Source organism: Mustela nigripes, chromosome 4, assembly GCF_022355385.1.
Source record: "Mustela nigripes isolate SB6536 chromosome 4, MUSNIG.SB6536, whole genome shotgun sequence".
In the NCBI taxonomy this organism is placed as follows: Eukaryota; Metazoa; Chordata; class Mammalia; order Carnivora; family Mustelidae; genus Mustela; species Mustela nigripes.
The window spans coordinates 84,093,164-84,120,700 of record NC_081560.1 but is presented as its reverse complement, the minus strand read 5'-3'; the positions used below and the strand labels follow the sequence as shown (position 1 = coordinate 84,120,700).

The window sequence follows — 27,537 nt, the reverse complement described above, 5'->3', positions numbered from 1 at the left end:
TATTATATCTTATTCTTCAAAGGATTTAAGGAGATTACAAATATACTCACTTCATTAAGACATGAGTCTATGCACAAGAAGCTCAATGTCTAGGGGAGTCAGACATTGTACAATCCAAAGGAGTATGTGCTTTATGGGATGTATGATGAGATTTTTGAGAGCCACATAAGGAGTACAGTGACTTGCCGTCCAGGAGATTCAGGTGTCACAGAAGAACTGACATATGATCTGTGTCCTCAACAGAGATCTGGAACGTTACAAAGGAAGGAAAGGGATTCTAAGAATGGGCATTCCTCGTGCCTCATGCAAAGTCCAGGTGCGGTCTGCATTTCAGCTGCAGAATTATGGTAAATCTGGAGATGGCGGCAGTAAGTCAAACCCATGCTGCAATGATGTGCCGTGAGGTTCCGGAGAAGGTGTTTATAGGAAAACATACCCTGGAATGGCCACAGGAAGAAAGAAGCCAGAGCTCAAAGCTGGAGCAGCAGCATCAAGAACTGGTTCCAAAGTGAAGGAGGAACAGGAGGAGGATGAACTTGAGTAAGAACCACGGGCAGGAAGAGATGAAATCAGGTACTGGCAGTGAAGGGAAGTATGATACTGGTTGACATGGATGGTTTAGGATAAAAAACTGGCAGAACTCATGAACATCAGAGCTTGTGTGGGGTTCACACCCAAGTGGACCGGTGTCACGGAAGTGAAGCTGAGAGGGTTCCTGGTAGAGGAGATCAGTGTCACCTAACGCTGCCACGTAAGTTGTGGCTTTAGAGTGGAAGACACAGTATGCCAGACCGAGGGATGGTTCCTGCTTGTTTTATAGCCCCCTATAGGCTTCATAAGTTTTCCTGAGGGAAGGGGCCTGATCGGCTTTTTTTAAGAAGAGAAGACAATCTGGAGATGAAGGCAGGCTTGGCAACATGGAGTGCCGGCCATGCGGATAGGGTCGACCCGCAGTGAGGTCCTGAGGCAGCAGCTAAGGAGGAGAAGAGGAGTTTTTTGTTTTGTTTTTAAACTCCAGGTCCAATGTGAGGCTTGAATTAACGACCTTTAGCCAAAGAATCTCCTGCTCTACTGACTGAGCCAGCCAGGCACCCCAAGAGGAGGACTTCTGAGGAGGAACTGCCAAGGCTTACTGAATGTGGAATTAGACAGAATGGGAAGATTTGGGAACCCAGTGTTGAGGTTCTAGCTTGGGAAATGGGGTTATTAGCCCAGACCAAGAATTTGGGGAGCAGAGAAGCTGTGGAGAGAGCAGGCCGGGTGTAAGGTGTTTGTAAGATGGAGCGTCTGGTCCATGGTAGGGAATTCTGGGTCTAGTGGAGAAGGAACGTATCAGACAGATCAAGAAAGAATGAGGGGGCGGGAACAGATCATCTCTAAGATTCAAGGTCAAGCCTTCATAGTAGACAGGCATCATGGAAGGGTGTGGTTAAAGGAGCACTGAGAAGTTGTAGTTTTCAAAAATCTATATTCCCAAGTAATAAAGGGAACCTGTGTAAATGAAGATGTTCTCAAAAGTCACCCACGTGATTTTTCAATAATATGGTTTTTAAGAACACAAGGACTGTGTTCTTGTAGACTATAGCTATGCAGCTTCTTCCTGTAATCATATTTTACACTAGAATACTAATTCTGGTTTCACAGAAATCATTTAAAAGAGTTTTTTTTTTCCAGAGAATGCTTTATATGTGTGTTATATGTTTTATTATATAAAATGCTAATCTATGTTGAATAGACAATAATTGACAACCTTTATAGATTCAGCATCAAAAAAGCATCAGTTATTTACTCTCTTTTCACATTTTGGGGATTTAAGAGGTGGTGTGTCTAAAACATCTTCCTATCAGCATGTGCTCTGGACTCAATACAACCCGAAGTACCCAGATTAACATTTAGACAAGAGAAAGGGAAGCAACTACTAAAATACCATCATCTTCCTTTCCGTGAAATAAATGTTCAGGATAAATCCCAGTGGCTGAATTTTCAGTGTGAATATACTGTCCCAAATGCATGAAACCACTAAATAAACAGAAGAGGAATCATTGCCAGGACTGTAAATCCAGCAACGCTTTGCTCGTTTCATGGAATGGGTAATTTCAGCGGGAATTCTTCTACCAGACAGGCAGATTCAGCACATAAATTTAACATGACAATGTAATAATAGGCTACATGAAAAATAATGTTTAAATAATAAGATCATGCCTTGTTCCAAATTTAATCCATTATTCATATCTTCCCATTAAACATCAATGTAAACAGAATAATAACGTTAATTCAAAATTAAAGTAATTACGTACTGTTTAAGTTCTATTTGATAATACACACATCTCCCTCTCTTTTTTTTTCCCAATGCCTTCTCTTTTCCCTGGTTCCTTGTTTTAATTCTCTCAGCAATTAAAAAGTATTTTAATTATGTGTCATCCTTCTCACATGTCCTTTAATTTTAATACTTGTGTTTCTTTTACTAAACTGTGAATTTTCAGGGGGAGGTTTCTGTGCCATTATTGCTGAACTAACCACTAGACTAAGCATGGCACTTTGGACATAAAATTTCAGAAAGAATCTGACTGCTAGTATTCCAGATAAGGGGGACCTCAAAAATAGTCACCAAGGAAAAAAATAAGAATTTTTTTAAGGTGTTCCCATCCTGGTTTTGATACTTATAATTTCTGCTTATTTCCATACAAAGGCCACTATCTCTGGAAGTCTAAAGGTCTTAATCCTGTTCTGTGTTTCCTATTCATTTTGTGTCAGAGTCCAACACTGTGCAGGACCTATGTTTGTTGGATGAATAAAATCCACATTTGGAAATGTTTTCTGCCTCAGGAAGAAGGTCTTAGGTTAAGTTTGGAAACACTTAGCAGACACAGTGTTTCTCTTTTTAACTTCTTACTGGTGCACTGAAATCTTGCCCCAACACCATCAATCAGCCAACCAACCAACCAACCAACCAACCAACCAATATGTATTTAACGAGCCTCTACTATATGCTCAGCACTAAGCTAAATACTCTGAGGGGTATAAGGCATGGTTCCCCGCGTTAAAGAACTTACACTGTTTATATACGCTGCTGGTCAAACTGAAAGGTTTTAATTATATTTAATGAAGTTTTCTAGTACTTTAAACTGGTAAGACCAATTGGATAGGTATTTTGTGTCAAACACTGCTTGATAGCGAAAAAGGTCCTGGACTTCTGCGTGAGAGATGCCCACTTTCAACTACTCTAATTCATCAGAATAGAACACGTTGTAATTTTTCAAAGATAGGCAGGCACCCATTTTATTTCTTTTGAATATCTTTTGTCAATGACAAAATAATAAACCTCATGTTACTTTACCGAATTTCTACCTGTACCTTTTTCCACTCTATGGCTTTGAGTTTCTGCACAGTACTCTAATATTTATGTAAGCCTAGCTGACCACACTATTTGATAATGCAATAACTAGTTCAAGGATGGTATCTGTGCTGTTGGTTTAGAGAAAGTAAGAGCATCAGAGAGATCATGTTGACAAATCTGACATTTTTCCTTTTCTAGCTGCTTCCACCTTTGATCTGTACATTCTTGTCTACTTTGTAACCATAAGATTGACTAGACCATGTGAATACACCTCTAAATATGTCTCAATTTGTCTCTTAAGACAATATAGAGAGGGGACCCTGAAAATTTCATATCAGAATATTCATCCATTGAAGACAAGATGGTCTCCACCCAAATTAAGAAAATTTCACATGATCACTGAGAGGGCAAGGTCTTATTCACCTTTCCTAGCTTCATCTCACATGGTTGGTCACTATCTCCCTCAAGCTAGTTCTTTACTTGGTTTCCAAGACACCACATTTTCCTGGCTTTTATCTCAGTGATTGCTCTTTGAGTCTTTTTTTCTGTATCCCTTTTCTGGGACCTTTTCTCTTCTCTGTTATACCTACTCCATGGATTATGTCATCTGCTCTCATGGATTTCAACATTATCTATATGTCCATGACTCTCCCCCAGATCTATATCTCCAGGTGCAATCTCTCTTATAAATTTCAAACTCAACTATTTAGTCAGTATCAGCAGGTTCCATAAGTGATCTCGAATTTAATGTGCTTCTCCCTGAGTCTTCCTCTGGTCAGTAACTGGTACTACTATTCAGGACAAAGACTTTTGAGTCATCTCTGGTTTCTCCCCTTTTCTTACTCCACTGTCCAAAAAAACATCAGCCAGTGTCATCATGGATACCTCCAAAATATATACTTAACCTATCCACTTCTCACCAGCACTACTGCCACTCCCCTAGTCCCAGCCAGCATGATCTCTTGCCTGGACTACTCCAATAGCATCCCAACTGGCCTCTGTTTTCCTTTTCCCTTGATAGTCTATTCTCAACACAGGAACCAGAATGATGGTTGTTTTTTTTGTTTTGTTTTGTTTTTTAGATTTTATTTATTTATTTGAGAGAGACTGAGAGAGAGAACATGAGAGGGGAGAGGTCAGGGGGAGAAGCAGACTCCCTGCAGAGCTGGGAGCCCGATGCGGGACTCGATCCAGGAATTCTGGGATCATGACCTGAGTTGAAGGCAGTTGCCCAACAAACTGAGCCACCCAGGCGCCCCAGAATGATGTTTTTAAAATGCAAATCTTATCACTTTATTTTTATGTTAAATGATTACCCATCATGTTTACAACAAAATCCAGAAGCTTTACTGTGGTCTACAACATCCTCCGTGACCAGCATAGGCTACAATGGCCTCCTTGCTCTTCCCCTATCAGATCAAGCATGACGCATCTTGAGGCACTTTCAACTTCCTATTCTTTCTACCTGGTATGCCTTGCCTCATATCCTTAGGTCTCTGTTCAAATGCCCCGCCCTCAGAGAGGCCTTCCATCAGCACTTTATTCCCCGATTCTGTTTTATTTTTCATCACAGCATCTCTGGCATACTATGATGTCTCTCTCTACCACTAAAATATCCCATTCACAGTGGTTTGTCTTATGTCTAGAGTAGTGTTCGGTACATGTAAATTTGTTTTGGTCAATAAACTGAGATAAGCAGAATATCATTTATTAGGACAGGAACTGGTTCAGTCCTTTTGTTTCTCTCATCCTCGAGAACTGAGTAACTTCTAGTAGTTTTGGAAATGCTTGCTTAGACATTAGAGGGAACATCATAGTTTGAATGAACACATGGTATCTGTGGAATGAATCCCTATCTTTTGAAAGGGTCCAGTCTAGGAATGCTGCCAAGAAGCCACAAACAGCCCTGTACACTTGGGAAGGGCTCACCCGGCAAAGCACAGACAGAACAGTGTTCTACAGGTGCTATGGAGAACAGGGGAAAGTATAGGAGGCTAAGCAAGCTGGGCTAGTTCCTTAATCTCTTTAAGCCTTAGTTTTCTCATACATTAAAGGAGGCTTGTGACAAATACCCCATGCAGGAGAATTACAAATAGTTTATGTAATTATGTGAGGTGGTGGAGCCTCACTCTCCACTCCATTAACCATGGGATACACAAAACAGCTTCCTTCCGAAGAGTACAGTATGGAAACGGGGAAGGAGTGACCTTCTAGTGGAGAAATCTGACAAACATGACAGTAGCCAGGTGATAAAGATTAACATCAACAAGTAATATCATGTTGATATCTTTTGGATATACTTTTGATATGATGTGATGAGAATGGTCCTCTACTTCTGTGGTCTCCCTCAAAAAAAAAAAAACAAAACAAAACAAAACAAAATAACTGTAACCTTGGTGTAATTGTGGGGACGAATTCAGACAAATCCCCATTGAGGGACATTCTGCAGTAGATCTGTCCAGTACTCATCAAAACTGTTAAGGTCCTCAAAAGCAAGGAGAATCTAAAAAACTGTCACAGCTGAGAGGAGCCTAAGGAGGCATGGCTTGATGACTAAATGTGGTGTCCTGGCTCGTCCTGAGACAGAAAAAGAACATTAGGGACAAAAAGCTAAGGAAATCTCAATAAAGTATGGGCTTGCACTAATAATACCGTGTCACTATTGGCTCATTAAGGGTAACAAATGTACCACCTTAAGGTGTTAATAATAAGGGCAATTAGGTATGGGGTAAATGAGCAATTTTTCTGTAAATCTGAAACTGTTCTAAAATAAAAAGCTTGGGGCACCTGGGTGGCTCAGTGGGTTAAAGCCTCCACCTTCAGCTCGGGTCATGATCCCAGGGTCCTCGGATCGAGTCCCGCATTGGGCTCCCTGCTTGGTGGGGCGCCTGCTTCCCTTCCTCTCTCTATGCCTGCCTCTCTGCCTACTTGTGATCTCTGTCTGTCAAATAAATAAAAAAATACTTTTAAAAATAAAAAGCTTATGAGAAAGAAAAAGAAGGCTCATTTGTGATGATTAAAGTGGGATAATATATGATAAGTTCTAAAGCTGTAATACATCTTTATAACTTTCTGTTGGTAGCTTACTTAAAGAATTCGTCAGATTTAAATATAAATACATGGAAAGTTTAAGCAGCAGCCATTACATGAAATATGCTGCTTTTAAAAACCACAACGTTGCTAGCCAGTAAGAAGGGTATGGAAGTGGGAAAAGAGATACCACACAGCCATGAAAACTAATGATTATAAAAATTATAGGACAATGTGAAAATACTCATGATACCATGTTGGTTTTAGTAGACACAAAATTACACACACAACATGATTAGGGCCATATTTCAGAGTAAGTGGAAAGAAGTGTGAAAGACTTTAACAGGGGTTATGTTAGGTAGGTGGTTCTTCTCATTGTTTCTGCTTTCCTGCATTTCTATAATACAGGAATAGTATTTTGGATGGCAAAGACAAATGTAATATAATTCAGATGTAAATAAAAACAACAAAAATTAATTTAAATAGTGTGGCAACTTTGCATTTCAGTATATTCAACACAAAGTGTCTGAAGTCTTTCTTTAATATCAAGAGATCTTTATCTAGGGTTCTGGACAAAATTCGGGGGGTCTGTGAAGTTGGATAAGAAACAATTAGATCTTTATTTTCAGTTACTTATAAAAGAAATATATGTATATATTATATATAATATATATATTCATTATATAAGAAATGCTTACAACAAATAACAAGACTACAATGCTAGACTACAAGCATTGTACCCTTAGGAATCACACATAGTTTCATATTATATTATAGTTTCTGCAGATGTCTTGAAATAACTTTTATGTTCATCACTACTGAAATTATAATAGTACTTAAATGTGCTGCTAGATCTTAGTATTTTAAAATTAATAAGGAATAAAAATGTTACTACATCACAAATTTGTGTCTGAAAAATAGTTAATAATATATCAACATCTTTGGTTTTCTATGATTTAACTTTATGCATTTAAAAACATTAGTCCCAGAAAAATCCATAGGCTTTACCAGACTGCCAAAGATAATCATGGCTCAACAAGTTTAGGGGCTTCTGTTGAATAAAGGCTGAAAACATCACCATACAGAAATTTGAAATTTCATGTTGTATCTCTCTGAATTTTTATGTGTGTGAAAAGTGAGCTTAGGAGATGTCTTCCACAGCCCAGGGTAACAATAGGTAATTAATATCCAGCCTATTCACAGGCAGAAATCAATACTCTCACTGAATAAAGGCATCAAAAAATGGGTGGAAAAGTTGATATGCAAAAGCTACTTACTATACTTTTGAAATTGAAAACATGGTGAACACTGCATGAAGAAAGGAATTAATTCCCCAGGGAACATGGCAGAAATATTTTACATGGAAAGTCTACAGACCTGAGAGCGACTGCATTAGAAACCTTCTACCTGTTTTGCTATGCATTTACAGGTTTTCTTTACTAAAAGCACATTATTTAAAGTCACTTGGAAAAGAATAACAAAATTTCACTTCCTATTTTTTTAATGGGGTTTTGCCTGCTGCTAACCGGGAGGTATGCTTATCACAAATGTTCAGCATATTGACAGCTAAAATGTACTGTGTCTGTGTATTCAGCACTTTGTCAGAACTAATTCTCACAATACCCCTAAAAGGTAGGTATCAGTGTTATGTCCATTTTAAAGACGCAGAAATTGAGGCTCAGATAGTTACAATGAATGAATGGTCTAGGGGTCAAAATGGTCATTGTGATTCCAGGCACCTGAGCATTTAATGACAATGCTGTATTTCCACGGGTGCGGACAGAAAAAACAACAGGAACAAGAACAAGAACAAGAACAACAACAACAACAACAAAACCAATCCCCGGAAGACAGAACAGTTCTGGCTTCTGTTGCTTTAAGATGTCAGCCCTGAAAGCACAACCTAAGAAAAATCTGGAGCCAGTAACCAGGAGCTGGAGCAGAAGCCAATGAAGGCAATAGCTTTCAAGAAAAATCAGTAAATTTCAGAGAAAACTTCCAAAGCACAGTCAGGCAGTGAATCTCCAAAAAAGTGTCTCTGACACAAATACTCTTAAGACACCCACAGCATAAACATATTCCCCAGAGGAACACTGTGCTAAAAATTCATCGACACACACAGTGGGTCCATGATTTGAAAAGTTAATGGGGAAAAGATCTTTCACACTCGAATTTGGTTTTCCTTTCTCTCCTTGTTTCCTATTCACTCTTAGATTTAGTCACATTAGTTGGCATCTTTTCATTTTTCCTTTTTGCCCAGTGAAGTCTTCTACTAACTTCCTGGGCATTCACTTCCAATATCAACCGTATCAACTTTATGCTACATTCTTACGTTGCAAAAATTAAGTGTGTTTAAATGAATGAAAGAATGAATACACAGAGAGAGAGAGAGAGAGAGAGAGAGAGGGGTATCTTTATATATATGGTGTATTGCATAAGACCATGAGTTCCAGAGCCAGACTACAATGCATTCCAGTCCTAACCTCACTGCTTTCAGGCTGGGTGAGTTCAGGGAAGTTATTCAAACTCCCTACACTTAAGTATCCCCAACTATCAAACGGGGATGATAGTAGCCTACCTATTCACAGGGTTATCATGAAGACTAAATGATCTTCAGACACTTAGAGCACTGCGCACAGCACACAGTGAGAGCCACCTGACTACAAGTGGCTGTTGCTGTCATATTTCCTAGACTACAAGCTTTGACAGGGAGGGGAACATTTTACTTGCAATAAGTCAGAAAAAGACAAATAGCATATGATTTCACTCTTTTTTTTTTAATATTTTATTTATTTATCAGAGAGAGAGAGAGAGAGGGAAAGAGAGCGAGCACAGGCAGACAGAATGGCAGGCAGAGGCAGAGGGAGAAGCAGGCTCCCTGCCGAGCAAGGAGCCCGATGTGGGACTCGATCCCAGGACGCTGGGATCATGACCTGAGCCGAAGGCAGCTGCTTAACCAACTGAGCCACCCAGGCGTCCCTGATTTCACTCTTACATGGAATTTAAGAAACAAAACAAATGAACATGGGTACAGACTTAACTACAGAGAACAAAGTGATGGTTGCTGGAGGGGAGGGGAGCAGTGGGATGGGCGAAATGGGTGATGGGTATGGGGACGGCACTGGTTATGATGAGCACTGGGTGTTGTATGCAAGTGATGAACCACTAAATTCTACTCCTGAAACCAATATTACACTAACCAATATTACACTAGCTAGAATTTAAATAAAAAATTGGGGAGGAGAGCATTGATATTTTAACAATTATTGTATTTATAGCATTAAGCAAAGTGCCTGATACAAAATAGGTGTTCAATGAATATTTATTTAATTACAGTAAATAATAAGCTAATTCACCTATCCCTTCCTATTTCTTCTGCTTTATTTTTAATTTTTAATTTTAATTTTTATTGTAACATATTTGACATATAAGATTGTATAAATTCAAGGTATACAGTGTGCTAATTTGATGTATTTATATGTTGTATTTGGTTGCCCTTGTGATAATTAACATCTCTGTCACATCATATAATTATCATTTCTTTTTAGTGGTTGGAAGAATTAAGATCTGGTCTCTTAGCAAGATGGATGATCATCATACAATGTTGTTGTTTGCATTCATTATACTTGTATTAGATCTCAAAGACTTATTTATTACTCATGACAAGTTCGAACCTTAAACAACATCTGTCCTGGGTAGTTCAGTTGAGAAGAGCATCAGACTTTTTATCTGAAGGTCCCGTGTTCAAGTCTCTGTTTCGGGATTAAATTTAGCTTTGTATGGGTGATTTAATAGTGAGCATAGCTATCTTCCACTTTAAATTTACTTTCTCTTTCATTTATACTCATGCAGCAGCCACAGTCAGTAGACAGAGGGAAAGTTTTCATTTTTATAATAAATGCCTTATTCCCAGCCTTAAAACAGAAAAACAAAACAAAACAATACAAAACAAAAGAACCTCAGAGAGCAGTTTTTCATACTTAATTTCATTCCAAAACATCTAGGGAATTTAATTTGGTTGTCAAGTCTCCCAATGCAATGAGTATCTCAAATTTTAATGTTCTAATCTGCTGGCCAGGTGATAAGAAAAATACTTTCTGTGGAACATATCCCATTTGAGATCAAGCTATTGATGACTTTTAATGTTACTTTCTGTTCTCTCTCTATTCTGCTTGTGGGCTCCACAAAACCACACTGGTTTACTTTAGTGTAAATTACTATGAAGAGCTTCAGTTTGGTTCTCATTGCTGCCATCCATCCATCCATCCATCCATCCTTCCATCCATTCATCCATGTTCATGAGAACCTACTACATCTCACACATGATCCAAGGTAGAGGACACAGACGTGAAAGGAAAAAAAACCCTCCCTCTCTTTAAGGAACTAAATGGGACACAAGGAAGTCAACAGGTAGTTCTAAATGTGTGATGGAAGCTGTGACGAGATAGGGAGAAGACTAACTCAGGCCAAGGAGGCCAGAAGGAGGACACTTGCTGGCAGAAGTAATATTTGAATTGAGTCTTGAAGTAGAAGTAGGGCTTGGCTTTGCTAAAAAACTCATTCTTTCTCCTACATCATCCGGGTGTCCTCAAAGCATTGGAAACTCACCGTACTCAAAACAGTAGTTATCATCACCTCTCTTCATGCCCCTTCCCATCCCCACATATTTATGGTCTCTCAGATGACAGCATTGAAACTCTTTGTCAACCTCATCCTCCAAGTCCAGTTGTTTGTAAAGTGCTGGGCAGTCAGCATTCTTCTCATATTACTCTTAGTCTTTCATTCACTTTTCTCTTTCAAATCCAAATGAGATTTTCAATCTTAACTCTCACAATTGTCCAGTCAATGTGGAAGTGCTTGGTGATGGGAAAACGCAATGCAAATGTTAGTGGGTATGACTCTAATTAACACTAATTCTCTTGGTGATCCGATCTATTCCCATGGATTAAAATACCATCTCTTACCCTGAGAAGTTCCAAACTTCTATTTCTAGCTCTGACCTTTCTCTTGAGATTCAGACCAAATATCCCACTGTCTACCTGGATATCTAAACAGCATTTCAAATTTATCACCTCCAAGACAGGCTCTTAATTCCTCCCCTTGTCCACTCTACTCCTTTCACATAGCCTTCCCCGTCTCAGTTGATGGCAATTGCATTTACCCAGTTGCTCTGGCCGAAATCCTTGAACTCTTCCTTGACCTCTCCCTTTTACTGCATCCATCTAGTCCATTACTAAATCCTATTAACTCTACCTTCCAAAACGATCTTCAATCTTATATCTCCAGTGTTCTCACATCAGTCTTGGACTCTTGCCTTCCTATCGGTGTAGATCTGTTTCTGCTTTGCTATCATCTGTTCTCCACACCATAGCCTGGTGATGCTTTACAAAAGTCAGTCAGATTGTGTCACTGTTCTGTCACAAACAAACCAACAAACCTACGTCTGCAGCTTTCCCTTTCACTCAAAATAAAATTCAGATCACCAGCAGGGCTCATGTTACCCTTCTGAACCCTCTATCACTCTCCTCTTTAGCTTCTTCCACTCCAGCCAAGGATGCACCTGCTTTTGCCTCTGCTGTTTTCTCTGACCGTAAAGCCCTTTTCTTACATAGTTGTGTGACTTCCTCCTTCCTTTTATTCAGGTTTGAATTTTAATATCACCTCCTTAGTAAGGTTACTCTCCTGCCTCCCCATAACACAGCAACACATCAATCACTTAGCCACCTTGACCCTACTTTGTTTTTCATTATATTTTTTCATGCTACAAATATTTCTTGAGTGTGCTAGATACTGTCCTTGGTACTGAGGGTAGAGCAGTAAACAAGGCAGCCAAAATGCCTTTCTTGCGTGGTGCTTACTTACCACGGGGGAGAGAGGCAATAAACAAATTAAAGAGCATGCCAGATGAAAATTCACTCCATGGTGAAAATCAAAGCAGAGAAGGGAGAATGGTGCTTGCTACTTAGTAAGGAAGTCTTCCCAGATAGGGGCCTATTTGAACGAGGTCTGAAGGGGGTGAGAGAAGTGAGCTTTGGGAGTGTTTTGAAAATGAGTGTTCTAGGCAGAGGGAATGGCAAATGCAAAGTCCTGAGGCAAGATCATGCTTGATGAGTTCCCAGAGAACATCAGGAAGGAGAATGGGCTGGAATAGAGTAGCCCTTCTGCTATTACATGATAGATCAGTTTGTATTTTTATTTCCTATTTCTATCCATCAGATGGCTAGCTATATTAGTGCAGGAGCCCATGTTTTTATTTTTAGATGTTTTATCTCAAGAATCCAAGTAGGGACTGGCTGCTTACAATAGGGACTCAATAAATATTTATTAAATGAATTGTCATGCAATAACTTATTTATTTCATTTCCTTCATTTAGCATGTGTCTCTGCCTTTCAAAAGCTTATTGTGCAAGACACAACTCCACTGTTACTGCTTTAATGAACTGTCACCTGGTTGGCCACCAGCTAAATGGCATTTCTGCTTCCTCTGGTGACTCTTTGTACCATCACTCCTACTGAACAGAGGACTCCATGGGGTAGTGAGCATGGGTGGCTCTTTGACTCTCCAGGGTAGGGCACCATGTGGAGCTGGTGCCTGATCATAGGGGTCAATGATATCAATGAGTATCTGTTGAAGGAAGCCAGTGGTCTGATGACTTACCTTCTCCAATTAAAATTGCTACAGAGTTCTACGAGAATATACAAAGTAACTCAAGATCCTTAGAAGTTAGTCAGCATCTCAGAATTTGAAATCCCTTTTCCAAATAACAGAGTACCATAAGCTCTAACTTCCTTTGCAAGGGGGAATTAGGGGAAAGGGACTCTTTTTGAAGGTCTCCCCTTTGCATTCTCCATGGTACTGTATACATACGGGTTTCCTTTCCTTGCTATTTGGCCCATGATTCCCCCACCCACCCACCCCCACTTTCTAAGCATTCTAGATTGGGAATACAGTCATTTCAAAACTAAGAAAATTGTGAGAATTAGGCTAAAATACTGTTTTAAATGTGAAATACATTTCTGATTATTTACAAATAAATGTAATGTAAAGGAAGAACTTATCTGTACCAGAAACAATGTGATATAACTTTTGTAACCATTCATCACCTTAAATGACCTGGCTTTTCAGAGACCATCGGTTCTGGCCAGGAAAAAAAAATCACATTTTGGACAAATTGAATCAGAGAGTGTGAAAATACCCACTTGCAAATGGACTGGTGTGGTAACAAAGAGAAGACTCCGTGTGTTGCTGAACGGAGCTGAAGTGGATGTGCTAATGTAGTTTCACTTCATTGTTACCAAAGACTTGAAAGCCTTCTCTTTACTTAATTGAAAGGCTAATTAGCAGGTCTTTCTAAGGGCAAGCAAGCCCAAGTCAGATACTCTTTTATATCCTCCTCTCCCTCTAATCATCGGTTATGTGAAAGATGAACAGAAGTAAAGTACGTCACAGGGCAGAATGAGGGCTGCATTATGTATTTTTCCTAGACGGCTGCCTTTAAGATAACAGCCCTTTGATAAGCTTATCGTTTCTTCAATTTAAACCCATTTTCACTTGGCTACTGCTTCACTAGGCGACACTGGTTTCTTGTCCACATTCCAACTATGGGCATAAAATAAAATGCCTTCCAGAGTGTACTTGCCTTTGAAACTGTCATCAAGTCATTTAAATAAAAGATATACTGCCAAATATTAATGAAGCTTATTAGTTAAATGCTATGATACAGAAGCTCCCCAGGATATAAAATTACGGTTTTATGCACTAATTTCAGCACCAAATGACTGTATTCTTCTTTTGCTGAAATCTTCAATGAGACTCTAAATATTGGAAATTCTGGGAAAGTGGAAAGAGTGGGCTATCCATATGTCACATTTTCACACGTTCATGCTGGCCATTCCATATTGGGCATGAAGGCCAGCTTGATCTTGAATCAACAATTCACTTTAGGGTCCTGGGAGTCATTGGCATGGTTTTGGGAATAATGTTTACGTAAGACTAGTAGATTAATAGTCAGTGCCAAGTAATTTGCAACTGAGAAATTTCTAAATAATTTCACCCGAGTGTTTTAAATCCTATTTAAAATAGCCAAATGAGTAGAAAGATACATATGTCCAGTTCAGGTCCAAATGCTTTAAACTACCATTAGCATTCTTCCCAGGGTATAAAGTACATCCAGGAAAATTAACTTTTGTTTCATCTTCATAATTTCTGTAATCATTAGGTAATGTCAGTTGAACTACATGAATATTAATCCCACATAAAGAAAAAGAAAGAAGACATTAACACTTAAATGTCATAGGTTTGTCTGTCAACTCTATAATTTTAGACTATTTTATATTCAAAAGACAACATTTATAAAATAAAGGCTAATTTTATTTGTGCTTGTAAAAAGATTTTATGTATTTCCCCCATATTACAGTTATACAAGCTGTTAATTATGAAGACAGTTATTAGAAAAAAAGGAAATGATTGCTCATCCTTTGGCTAATGAATTTCACTGGGGGCAAATACTTTGTAGCACTAAAGTGATGATATTACTTACTCTTTTCTAGACACTATATTCCCTTTTTGCCAAGTAGTAATTAGGTAGCTCATTAGGTTTACTTTTGAAGTTATCTATAGTGAAGTTCATGCTATATTCGTTGTGGCTCTGCATAAAAAATGCATATGGGACTTCCCTGTGGATTTGGAGAGCTTATACTAGAGACTAGGAGCAGGAAAGGAAAAAGAAAAAACCAACTTCATCAGACAGCAAAATAGAAACACTAATACTGTCCAATAAAAAGTCAGAAAGGCAATAGATCAAATTTGGGATGCAATAATAAGAGGGGAAGGTCATTGTAGAACACAGAACTTGAGATAGACTTTGATGAATTTAAACACTGGGAAAGAGCTAATATCCTTCCAGATTGGCTAAGAGTTAATAACCTGATTGATGAGTACATAGAGATTTATTATACTATTTTCTCTACTTCTGTATATGATTAGAATATTCCATAACAGAAAGTTTTAAAACTTCTTTTAGGAGTGACTAGAATGAGCCAAGATGACAAGTCTTTGAAGAGAGGGATCCAGGTTGGCCAAAGCTAATAAGGCATTTGAAACAGCTAAATAAGGTAAAAAGAGACAGTTAAAACGGCATCATGGGGTGCCTGGGTGGCTCAGTGGGGTTAAAGCCTCTGCCTTCAGCTCAGGTCATGATCTCAGGGCCCTGAAATCGAGCCCTGCATGGGGCTCTCTGCTCTGCAGGGAGACTGCTCCCCACCCCAACCCCCTCTACCTGCTTCTCTGCCTACTTGTGATCTCTGTCTGTCAAATATATAAAAAATATTTTTTTAAAAAGGCATCAGATTTCTGAATAAGAGATATTTTAAAGATTTTATTTATGTATCTATTCGAGAGAAGAGGAGAGAGAGAGTGTGTGCAGAAGCAGGGGGAGGGGCAGAGGGAGAGGGAGAAGCAGAAACCAGAGAGTGTACCTTGGGGCTCAATCCCTGGATTCCCGAGATCATGATCTGAGCCCAAAGCAGATGCTTAACTGACTGAGGCACCCAAGCGCCCCAAGAGATATGTTAGATAGGAGAATTAAAGACTTGAATTTGAATCAACTTAATGGGAATCAGGCGACTGGATCAAACAGAACTAAGCCTCACTTTAAATTTCTGGTAGTTTCATGTAATAAATTTCTAATATTCAGCATTTTTTTTCACTACGCCAGTGGTGAAATTCGTTGACAATGGTATTCTAGTGGGGATGTTTTATAAGGGAACTTGATTTTTGCTGCTAAGACTTCCTTGGGAAGGCAATACCTAAGTTAAGTCACTATGGTCTAGATAGCTGGTTCTCAGCCCTTCTGGACATTCTGAGGACACCCTGAAATAGTCCGACTTTTAGTGATACTCAAACACTAACAAGAGAAATCAGTATAAAACCAGACTGCCAGCTCATTCAATTATAACCCACTTTCAGTGAGGAGCACTCTCTTTTTTGCATATCAAGGTATCTGGGAAAACAAAAGCTTGTTTAGGACATAGGGGTGGGAGAGCAAAGGATGGGACAAGGTATTCAGGCCACTGTGAGGCCAACTCTACCCATGTTTTGGACACACTGTCTTTCTGGATAGAGATGGATACATAGTAGTCTGTTTCTCTACGCCCTATTTTCTATGTTCACTGTTTTCTTCCTATACACAACTTTCCCCTTGGATGTTCCATGACTACAGTACACTGAGGTCCATGAAAATCTGAGACAGGGCATTTTGTGGGTGGTAATTTTCAAAGGGTGCCCTTTGAAAGTCAATATTCAATGCAGCTAGACATCCACTATTTAGGGAACTATTCTAAGTTTTCTTCATATAATGTGCCCCAATCTTAATATATTTAAATAATCAGCTTTAGAATTATTATAGTCTATCTAATAATTCACTCACTCACTCAGCTTTCACTAGGTGCTATTATTAAGTTATTAAAATGCAGTAAGTTGTTAAAAAATATTTATTGAGGTCTTTTAATAGTGCAATGGAACCTGACGTGAGTTTGAGTTCTGCCTCCATCACTTCTCGGCTGCATGATCTCTAGTAAGCTGTTTAACCTTGTGAGGCTCAGTTTTTAATTTTGTAAAATAGATTAATATCAATACTCTTCTCATTGAATTGTGAAAAGTAAATGAAATACTTTATGTCAAAATGCTTTGCAAAGGAGCGGCAGCAGCGACTGCAGCGGTAGAAGCAGCAAAGTATCTGTGTGGAGCTCCAAACTGGGAAGAAGATGCTAATTAAAGTGAAGATGCTGACCGGAAAGGAGATTGGAATTGACACTGAACCTACAGACAAGGTGGAGCGAATCAAGGAGCATGTGGAGGAGAAAGAGGGAATCCCCCCATAGCCGCAGCGGCTGTGAAAAACAGAAGAATGATGAGAAGACAGCAGCTGATTATAAGATCCTAGGTGGTTTAGTCCTCCATCTGGTGTTGGCTCTGAGAGGAGGAGGTGATGTTAGGCAGTGATGGACCCTCCCTCCATTTTACCTCCTCACCCTGTCTCTCGGAATGAGGCATCATATATCCTTTCACTCTGTGGGACACCAGATCCACTGCCCCTTCTCCTGGATGCCCAGTCTTGTTTGGTGGGAGACCGTGAGGACCTCAGGATGCAGGGTTTCTGGCCCAAAGGGCCCTTGCTGGCTATTGGGTTTTAGTTTGCAGTCCTGTGTGCTTCCCTCTCTTATGGCCATGTCCCTAGTTGTGAATAAAATATTTCCTGACCTCCTGGAAAAAAAAATGCTTTGCAAAGTGTAACGTAGGAAATAAATGTCTGAAAGTATTACCATTATTATAAATGTAGTAGTCACAGAAGTAGTAACGTTTGCCTTTTTGTGTGCTCCATTAGTGTTTGCTGGAGCAGTTCTATGATCCTTCCTGCTTATTTTCTTAATCTTCTATAAAAATTTAATAATATATATGCCAGATTTTAAGTAGCGAAAATAAGTTTTTAATTTATCACCTTAAGTTTTCAATATGCATTTTTTAAATTAATTAATTTTTAATAAACATATATGTATTTTTTCCCCAGGGGCATAGGTCTGTGAATCGCCAGGTTAACACATTTCACAGCACTCATCATAGCACATACCCTCCCCAATGTCCATATCTCCACCACCCTCTCCTGTTCCCCTGCCCCCAGCAACCCTCAGTCTGTTTTTTGAGATTGAGTCTTTTATGGTTTGTCTCCCTCCCAATCCCATCTTTTTTCATTTTTTCTTTTCCTACCCCCCAACCCCCCCACATTGCATCTCCACTTCCTCATATCAGGGAGATCATATGATAGTTGTCTTTTTCCAATTGACTTATTTCGCTACGCATAATACCCTCTAATTCCATCCACGTCTTCGCAAATGGCAAGATTTCATTTCTTTTGATGGCTGCATAGTATTCCATTGTGTATATATATACCACATCTTCTTTATCCATTCATCTGTTGATGGACAGCTAGGTTCTTTCCCTAGTTTGGCTATTGTGGACATTGCTGCTATAAACATTCAGGTGCACGTGCTCCTTCGGAGCACCACGTTTGTATCTTTAGGATATATACCCAGTAGTGCAATCGCTGGGTCATAGGGTAGCTCTATTTTCAGTTTTTTGAGAAACCTGCACACTGTTTTCCAGAGTGGTTGTACCAGCTTGCATTCCCACCAACAGTGTAGAAGGGTTCCCCTCTCTTCCAATATGTATTTTAAAAGTGACATCAGCTCTGCTATTTTAAATTCTTTAATAATTGCTGGTGTAGTTTTATTCCTTTGATTCTAACTTCTTGAGTAGAAGAACACTGACCAGATCCTGACACATTAAAAGTGGTGTTTATAAGATCTTATTTGGTTGGAATAAAGATGCTGGGAGTAGAGAAGAGTGATTAATGCAAGTGTAAAATGACAAGGATCTGGACCAAGGTGGAACACTGAGAAGTAACAAAACTTAATGAATTCAAAATAGAACCATAAAATCTGAGAGGCTCAGTGGCAAAGTTAAATTAGACAATGAGAGACAAAGGTTAAATTACCAGTTAATATTGATTCCATAAAGAATGGTAATATCAGTGATAGAAAGAGGGTATTTGAACAAATAAGCCATTTTGAGAAGGGGACACAGCCCAAGAAACAGACTTTTGTTTATGACATGTCGGCGTTTGAGATGATGTTGATGGAGTATTCTGTTGATCATATCTTAAAGGCAACTGGAAATATGGAAACATAATCAAAGATGAACATGAAGCTTTAAGTGTGATAAAGTGAAAAATAATGATGACGGCTAATAACGAATGACTTACTATGTGACAGGTACTGTTTTCTGTGCTTTCAAAGTGCCAGCTCATTCGATTTTTACATCAAATAGTATCCCTAGTTTGCTGATGAGAATCATAAGGTCCAGAGAAGCTAAATATCTTGCCTTACCTGACACAGCTAACAAGTAGCGTAGGATCAGAATGGGTGAAATCTTCCAGGAAATACAGACAGAAGAAGAGGAGGCTGAATGAATGGTAATCCCCAGGGGCAGTGAGAAGATAAGAGATTCCGGCAGCACTTGAAGGGGTGGGAAAGGGGGGGTCCGCTGCTCAGTGTCACCGAACAAGGAGGGTGTGGTCTGCAATGCTAAATACTTATCAGAGTTCAAGAACAGTGAATCAAGGCCTCAGGGTTTGGCAGACAGAGGCAGATGACACCAGAGGCAGGGTAGAGCAGTGGTTTTGGAAGCCAAACCGCAGAGGATCAAGGGGCTGGATGTGAGGAGAGGAAAGTCATAGGTATCAAGAATTTTTCATGGTATTTGCATATGGAAGGTCACGCCAACATGATAGAGATAAAAGGGACAACTGAAACTTTTAGAATTAGAACTTTGGCTTACGCCTAAGTTCATGTCAAAAAGGAGGCAAAGATGAGGGCATGTCAAAAAGGAGGCAAAGATGAGGGCATGTAGTATCCTTTGAATCATAAATCCAGAGGTAGAATACCTTTGTGAGCGCTCCCATACTGGAAAAACGTTCTGGCTTTCTTTCGAACTTTAAGAAGTCAGTATGCAAACTCTTGGCACTTTTTTACAAATCCTTAATTTGCTAAAGGGATGGAGGGACCTCCTAATCTGAACACAGTATTACATGAAATGGGAATTTACATACTGGCAACCAGAGCAAACTGAGCTGAAATGGAAAGTGTGGATGAAAATCACACACTAATAAAAAGTTGTAAGTTTTGGTTTCAAATGCTAATGTTTTTTCTTAAGTTAAAAAACAGAAACATTTAATGTGGATGTAGAAATGTAAGGGTCTATTTAGTCAGAACAATTACATCTGGTTCAACAGTGATTTTGTTGTTGATGGAATAAAACTTAAACTGACCCTGCCTCTCCCCCACTCCCCCCCAACCCCTGGAACTTACTTAAAAGCACATCAGGGAAACCAGTCCCAGATAACAAAGCCCAAATACAAGGGTGGGTCAGGCCAGGTGGAGACATCCAATCAGTGGGGCCCGCATACTGTCTCCCTAGCTACCAATGAGTGTGGGTCCTGCCTTTTGGGCGCCAATTCTGACCAAGGTGGTAGGATAGCTCAAATATCTACTAGGGTAAATTGTAATTCAATTGGCCACACGTGTGTGACCTAGCATGACTGTGCAGCTTTCACTGTGTGTTACAATCTCATTGGCCACCTCTGTGTGGTGGGGCCCAACCACATGGCCTTTGCTCTATAAAGGTTCGTCTGTAAGGCAGGGAGGGGTCGCCTCTTTGTAAGAGACAGCCCCGGCTGGTTTGATTCTTGATGCTTGGCGGGAAAGAAAGCTTTGCTTGACCTTCGCTTTGTATCAGTCTCGCTCCTTTGATCACGGACCCATTATTGGGGGACCTAACAGAAATACTAAGTAAAATTTAGGCATTTTAATGGTTAGGCCTAGATTTCTTATGTAGCAGAAACATTTATTTCTGCAATGACTTTAGGTAAATTGTCAATTTTAGCTACTTCCAAAAGTACCACAAAAAAATTGTTCAACCACAGAGAAAATAAAACACTGGGTATATTTTGGCCAATGAAGGGATGATTTGGAAACAAGGCTTAATAACATAAAGAAATTCAAACTTTAGGGGCGCCTCGGTGGCTCAGTGGGTTAAGCCTCTGCCTTCGGCTCAGGTCATGATCTCAGGGTCCTGGGATGGAGCCCCACATCTGGGCTCTCCGCTCAACAGGGAGTCTGCTTCCCCCTGCCCTCTCTCTGCCTGCCTCTCTGCCTACTTGTGATCTCTCTGTCAAATAAATAAATAAAATCTTTAAAAAAATTCAAATTTTATCAATGTAGTTGTCAATTCAAAACATCAAATATGCATTTCCAACTTGAATAATAAAAAATAGGAACAAAGATTCCAATACAAAGTAAACATTAAAATCTAATTACATATGTAGGCAAAAACATAAAAATGACATTTTAATAAAAGAAATGGGAATTCTGCTCTTGGTGTAAAAAAAAATGTCAAGATGAAATCAGTGGAAGAAAAAGTATCCATGCTTTTGTGAATTATCATGTGGCAGGCAGGGTGTTTATTTACTTTTCTTAATTTAAGGCTGTATCCACATATCCAAGACAACACTTCTTTTTTCAGAGACAAAAAAAAAAACCAAACAAACAACAAAACAAAAACCATATGCTTATTTGCTATTATATAAGGTCCTCTGGTACCACAGTGATTTTTTTTAGAATGGCGTTTAAAAAAATTATTGTATTTGTGACCTAAAATAAATTATAGAAAGAAAGTTAAGAGACTGGGAGGTCTAGAGACATGAGTTAGCATGGAAACATGAATCAACCTATACTAAATTAACCCATCCTAAGATGCTGTTCACTTTGAAAGACTGCTCGTTCCCCACTTATATTAAAAAGAGCAACTGAACTCTATGTTTCTGTAACATGTGTTATCCAAATGAAGCCTTGTGCATAATAGTTCAAAGATAAGTTGCTTCTATAAGTGACAGTTCCTGAACTGCACTCTGCCTTAGTGTATGTCCAGCAGAAGACTTCAAAAGGTAGCTTAGGAGCCACATAGAATGTTCTTGGGATGCACAGTATTGCTATGGACGTTTTGTTACATAACATGTATTTTATAATGACATATTAATAGCATTTAATGCATATTAAGTATTTAAAGATTTTATTTATTTTTGTGAGAGAATAATTTTGAGAGAGAGAGAGAGCGTGCAGACACAGGCAAGAGCAGGGCAAGGGGTGGAGGGAGAGAATCTCAAGCAGGCTCCCTGCTGAGCATGGAGCCCAACACAGGGCTCAATCCCAGGACCCTGAGATCAGGACCTGAGCCAAAGTCAGACACTTAACCCACTGAGTCACCCAGATGCCCCACATATTTACTAATGTCTCTTTATTACTTTTCATGAGTACCATGGTTTCAAGCTTACAGCTCTCTAGAAACAGGCAGAAAGAAAGGAAGTTGTATTATAGGATTAAGAAGGCAGACCAATATGAAATGTTCATTTCCTATAAAAATAATTTAAGCCTTGGGCGCCTGGGTGGCTCAGTGGGTTAAGCCGCTGCCTTCGGCTCAGGTCATGATCTCAGGGTCCTGGGATCGAGTCCCGCATCGGGCTCTCTGCTCAGCAAGGAGCCTGCTTCCTCCTCTCTCTCTCTCTCTGCCTGCCTCTCTGCCTACTTGTGATCTCTCTCTCTGTCAAATAAATAAATAAAATCTTAAAAAAAAATAATTTAAGTCTTGGCATTGGCATATTACCTATGGAGTTAAAAAAAATACCTCAGAAGTAGCAGTTCTGATTTGTTGTGCATGTTTGTGTGGTGGCAATGGGAGAGGAAGCAGGATGGACACAGAAGAACAATGGAACTGTGTAGGATGGAGAATTTGCCAAGGAATCATTATAATATCAAGAAAAGAAAAATGCAAAGAGAAAGAAGGTCCTGTGTGACAGTATGAAGATGGACTTCAGTTATAATACGAACTGACCACAGCCAGCCCGGGAGAGCAATGATCCATAGCTTAGAAAGTTTAGAATTGGCTCTATTAGTAACAGTTTATCGCTGTTAACAAGGGGCATGTCCAGACATGGCCTCCTGGCCTCTGAGTTGACTTTTTTCAGTCTGCTGCCTTTTGCTTGGTAACTTTAGCCATCATTCTTTGCTCTTTCAATTATAGAGACTGTGTAGTGTGTCCAAGTCATGCTGCGGGATAATTAAACATTTTATGTCATTTTTAGGCTATATAGTATCTTGTGCATGTATTCATTAGAAATCATAAAATGAGGGGCACCTGGGTGGCTCAGTGGGTTGAACCTCTGCCTTCGGCTCAGGTCATGATCTCAGGGTCCTGGGATCAAGCCCCGCATCAGGCTCTCTGCTCAGCGGGGAGCCAGATTCCCCCACCCCCTTTGCCTGCCTCTTTGCCTGCTTGTGATCTCTGTCAAGTAAATAAATAAAATCATAAAAAAAAAAAAAAAAGAAAGAAAGAAATCATAAAATGAGCTGACTCTGCCTTTGTCGGGACTTATGTTTTGATTCTCTTGGACTGTATTCAACATATTGTGGCTATTTCTGTTAGAGGACAGGACACCGATTCCCAGAGTTAATTGCTGATCATACCCCTTTTTCGTGAATGAACTTCATCCAGTTTGCTGATTTGGACATGTCATTTAAAGGCCACAATTTTAGGCTGTTATTAAACCAACATTTGTAATTTTGTGGTTCACAATTGTCCATTTATATGATTTTAGAACTGGAGAGGACCTCGGACATAATCTAATCATCATACTACTGGGCAGAGGACACTGAGGCAAGAAAGTAAGAAGCTACTTTCCCAAGTTTCCGAGTCAACAGTCCTGTTAGCACTTTCTACCATCTCCCACTTGTAATTAAGTGTTCTGCATTTTGATTTCACACAACTAAGTGAAATCATTAAGTAATGTGAGCCAGTATTAAGTGAGAGACATCATCTGGGATCTGGACATCTGTGTGCTGAAGTGTTAACTCATATCCAAAATGAATCACATTAGCGGGCATATACTTGGCAGGGTTGCATATTTTGCCATTTTCTCAGAAATACAAGTTGATGATGGGGTTCATATACTCTGTCATTCCTTTCATTTCTCAAAAGCACTGCTTTCTATAGAATGGGGTCATGCTATTCATACGAGGCTCTTCCTTGGAGGATTTCAAACACTGATCAGGGGTATTATTACTAGCCCATTGAGCCCAACCAAATCACATAGTTCCTTGCTCACATACACACATCAGTAATTATAGGCCTGGCAAAGACTGGACATTATGCCAGAAGCTAGTTTTAAAGGATATTATCATTCTCAGCCAATTAGCTCAGACTCCATTATATTCAGAATTATATGCTGTTCAAATAAGGATTAAATGTATATGAACAGGCTAAGAAATTAAGTCTTTAAAATCAGGGGTCTTTTTTTCCCCTCTTCTGATTCTACTTCATTTCTGTCTTATTCATTTTATGGTATTAAGTTTTTCACTTGGGAATTAGTTAGCAGGTATACAAACATGCTTTCCACTTACAGGAAGAAGCTATGGTTCTCTTTCTCTCCCTCTTTCTTCCTTTCTCTTCTTTCTTCTCAGTATCGATTTTGCTTCACCTCAACAATTTCCTATACTTTCCTCGACTCACTCCAAAATATACTCTTCTTTGAAACCTCTTCCACAATGGAAGATTTGTTATTTCTACAATCTATCACAGTAGATACTTTGTTGCATGAGGGGTATCTGGGTCTCGGCACTTCCACACATATGGCCTGGGATGCCTGCTGAGAAGTTTCTCAGCAGTCTGTGTTATGAGTGATAGAGAAGTATCTGTGATACTTTGCCATCCCCCACCTTTTTTCAGTTTTCAAAGTTAGTATTTATCATGAAGGTTTTAGAGATGCGTTAATAAGTATACATCCATAGTTCAATTAATGTATCAAGGACCTAAGACTTCACTTGAATATTTAAGTATATTTTAAAAAGATATTCAGGAATGGACAATACATTCTAATTACATCCCTTGTTCATATTGCTAAGAGCCGAATCTCTTTCACAAAGTATCCATTTATTCCCTACAGCTATTACTTTGGATGGAAATGCTTTCAGATACAAAGTTGTCTCTACTTTTTTCCATATTTCAAGGTGCGTTGCAAGCAATGAATAAAAGCTTATATTCCTTTTTTTCCATCAAATTTTAGCTCAGTAATGACACTGGGTGCACAAAAATAAGCATTAATCTTTTACATTGCATTTTTCCCCTTTACATTGAGGAGATTATAGATAAAGCTCTTTAAACATTCTGAGATCCTTAAGCTGATTTCTATATGACCCCCAAGTGGTGTTAATGATATTTTCAGAGGGAATGCCTTACTTAGCTAGCAAGAAAAAGAACTCTGTAATCCTTGGTGTATCTATCATAAAAGAGGTTAGCAGTAGAAATTTTTTAGCAACTCTATCAGTAAACGCTTACAGAATTCACCTATCAATGGGAAGTGAATAATTTTTGTTTTTTTCTGTCTACCTTAGCAGATACTGTCAATTAAGCTAAATAAAGCTCCAGAAGAAGCCAAGGTAAACTTGGTTGCGAACCAACAGGGATTCAACTAAGAAGAAGAAAATGTGAAACTCTTTTTATTAAGAATTTCAGCAGAACTTAAATTCAAACCCCAGGGAGAGCAGATACTGTTAAATCCCTATAGATTTTATAAACTACATAGGATAGCAGATGAGTAATCAGGGATTCTGGCCCCAGAACTGATAAACTCTGAATCCTGGAGCTTCACTGTGTGTGTGTTTCCCTTACCTATATACTAGGTAAATTTATACTTTCCCTAGTCTTACGTCATTCATGATTCTCCAAGGAATACTCAGTTAGCTTTCCTTAAACAGTTTTGAGACACTCATAAAAGTTCCACATACGAATTATTTGCTTTACTTTTTTTTTTCCAAATGGCATACTGCATCTTGGTTTTTTTTTTTTGTTTTTTTTTTTGTTTTTTTTTGTTTCCACCAACTGTCAGCTCTTTTGGAATTGAACAGTGCTGCATAAAACAGCTACTGCATATTGATTTTTTTCTTTTACATGTATTCAGGCTGATTTTCCATTCTATAGGTTAGTGGCTTAGCTATTATACTCTCGTAAAAAGAAGAACTCTTCAAGGGTTGAATGAAAATTCATTTGTCCTTCTTGCTTTCTTCTTGCCCTCTGCAGGGGAATTTTCACTCTACTGAGCTTTCAGAAGATGTATTGTTATACCCTGCCGAGCCAGAACAGGAGACTATGGATGATTAAATACCAACAGTGTCCTGTTTCTGTACTAAACATGGAATTAGCCATTGGCCTCCACCTAATGAGCCTATAATCTAATTAGACAGATTGACAACACCCAGAAGGGAAAAGATAAGAAGGCACATCAGCACAGTAGGTTAAAATGGAGAAAGTGGCATATTAAAATATTCAGGAATGTAAAATCATCATAAAACTAACTTACAACTGAAGCATATTTTGCAGTTTCCAAAATATTTCTTATAGTCACCGTGTTATTTATCCCAGTAAATGCCAGAGGTCTACTGGGCAAAGCTACCCAACATATAGTTGGGTCTCAACACATGAACAGAGTGTGATGCAAATCTCAGTATTTCATTGTAACGACACTCTTTGTGTGACTAATTTTCCTCCGAGGACCTCATTTTACACTTTAACATCTTACATATGTGAGCAAAGGACATTCAGACTTTTTCCTTTAAGCAAAAGAAATATAACATGTTTGGATTGGTGTAAAAACCTCAAGGATGTTTCCAGGTCCTCTGTTGTCTTAAGAAGACATCAAGTTTCTTGGGACCACTTGCTCAGTAATACTACATGCCTTCATCTGTCCCATACTTGAAACTAAATGAAGTCTCAAAGTGCTTCTCTAGGGGAAGTAGTTTGGAATTAGGAGCCTCAGAGACCTGCCTTGGAATCCTACTTCATCACTTACCCCTTGGGCTGATTATGTCTATTTTATGTGTTCATAGGTTTCCCTTCACAAAACATAGTTTCATTTGAACCTCAATAATCATGTGAAATTTTCCTAGGAATCTAAGTTCTCTGTTTAGACAACTTGGTTTTCTAAATGACATACTTAAAAAAAAATTATAGGATAGGTATTCTTGTTCCAAGAAGCTTTAAAACACCTTTAGTTTAATACTTCTTAATACCAGATACCATTTTTTGATAAAACAAAACATAACAGCACAGCTTCTATATATATTTACTGGCTCCACTCCCCCTTGAAATCAGTGGGGTTTGGGGGCAAAAAAACTGGCTCATATAGCTAGGGAAAAAAAAACCATGATATTATAAAATATTATTCATTCTCTTTATTGACTTTGAATTTTCCTTTTATCTAGCTAGACAAGGGTATATGAGATGTGTGTACTAGGGTATATAAAGGAACAGTGAAAAGGGAACAGATTTGTTTTTCTTCTATTTAGCACTTTCCCTCAATGTCTTTCTTTATAAATAAAAAATACAAAATGTTTTACAGATTAAATTCAATACACACACACACACTATTCAAGAAAACCAGGGTCAGGGGAGTGGGTGGGAAGAAAGAGAAGGCAGGTAGAGAAGGGGTATCATGATAATGCCCCTCAGA

General features: G+C 38.9%; 1 protein-coding gene and 1 pseudogene across 4 annotated transcripts in view; one reads left to right on the top strand and one right to left on the bottom strand.

Annotated features, from left to right (window-relative positions):
* MAGI2 (membrane associated guanylate kinase, WW and PDZ domain containing 2) overlaps window positions 1-27,537 on the bottom strand; it is a 1,345,167-nt gene that overhangs the window by 275,424 nt on the left and 1,042,206 nt on the right. The gene's annotated exons all lie outside the window — the stretch shown is intronic.
* Window positions 17,069-17,619, top strand: LOC132015996 (NEDD8-like; annotated as a pseudogene).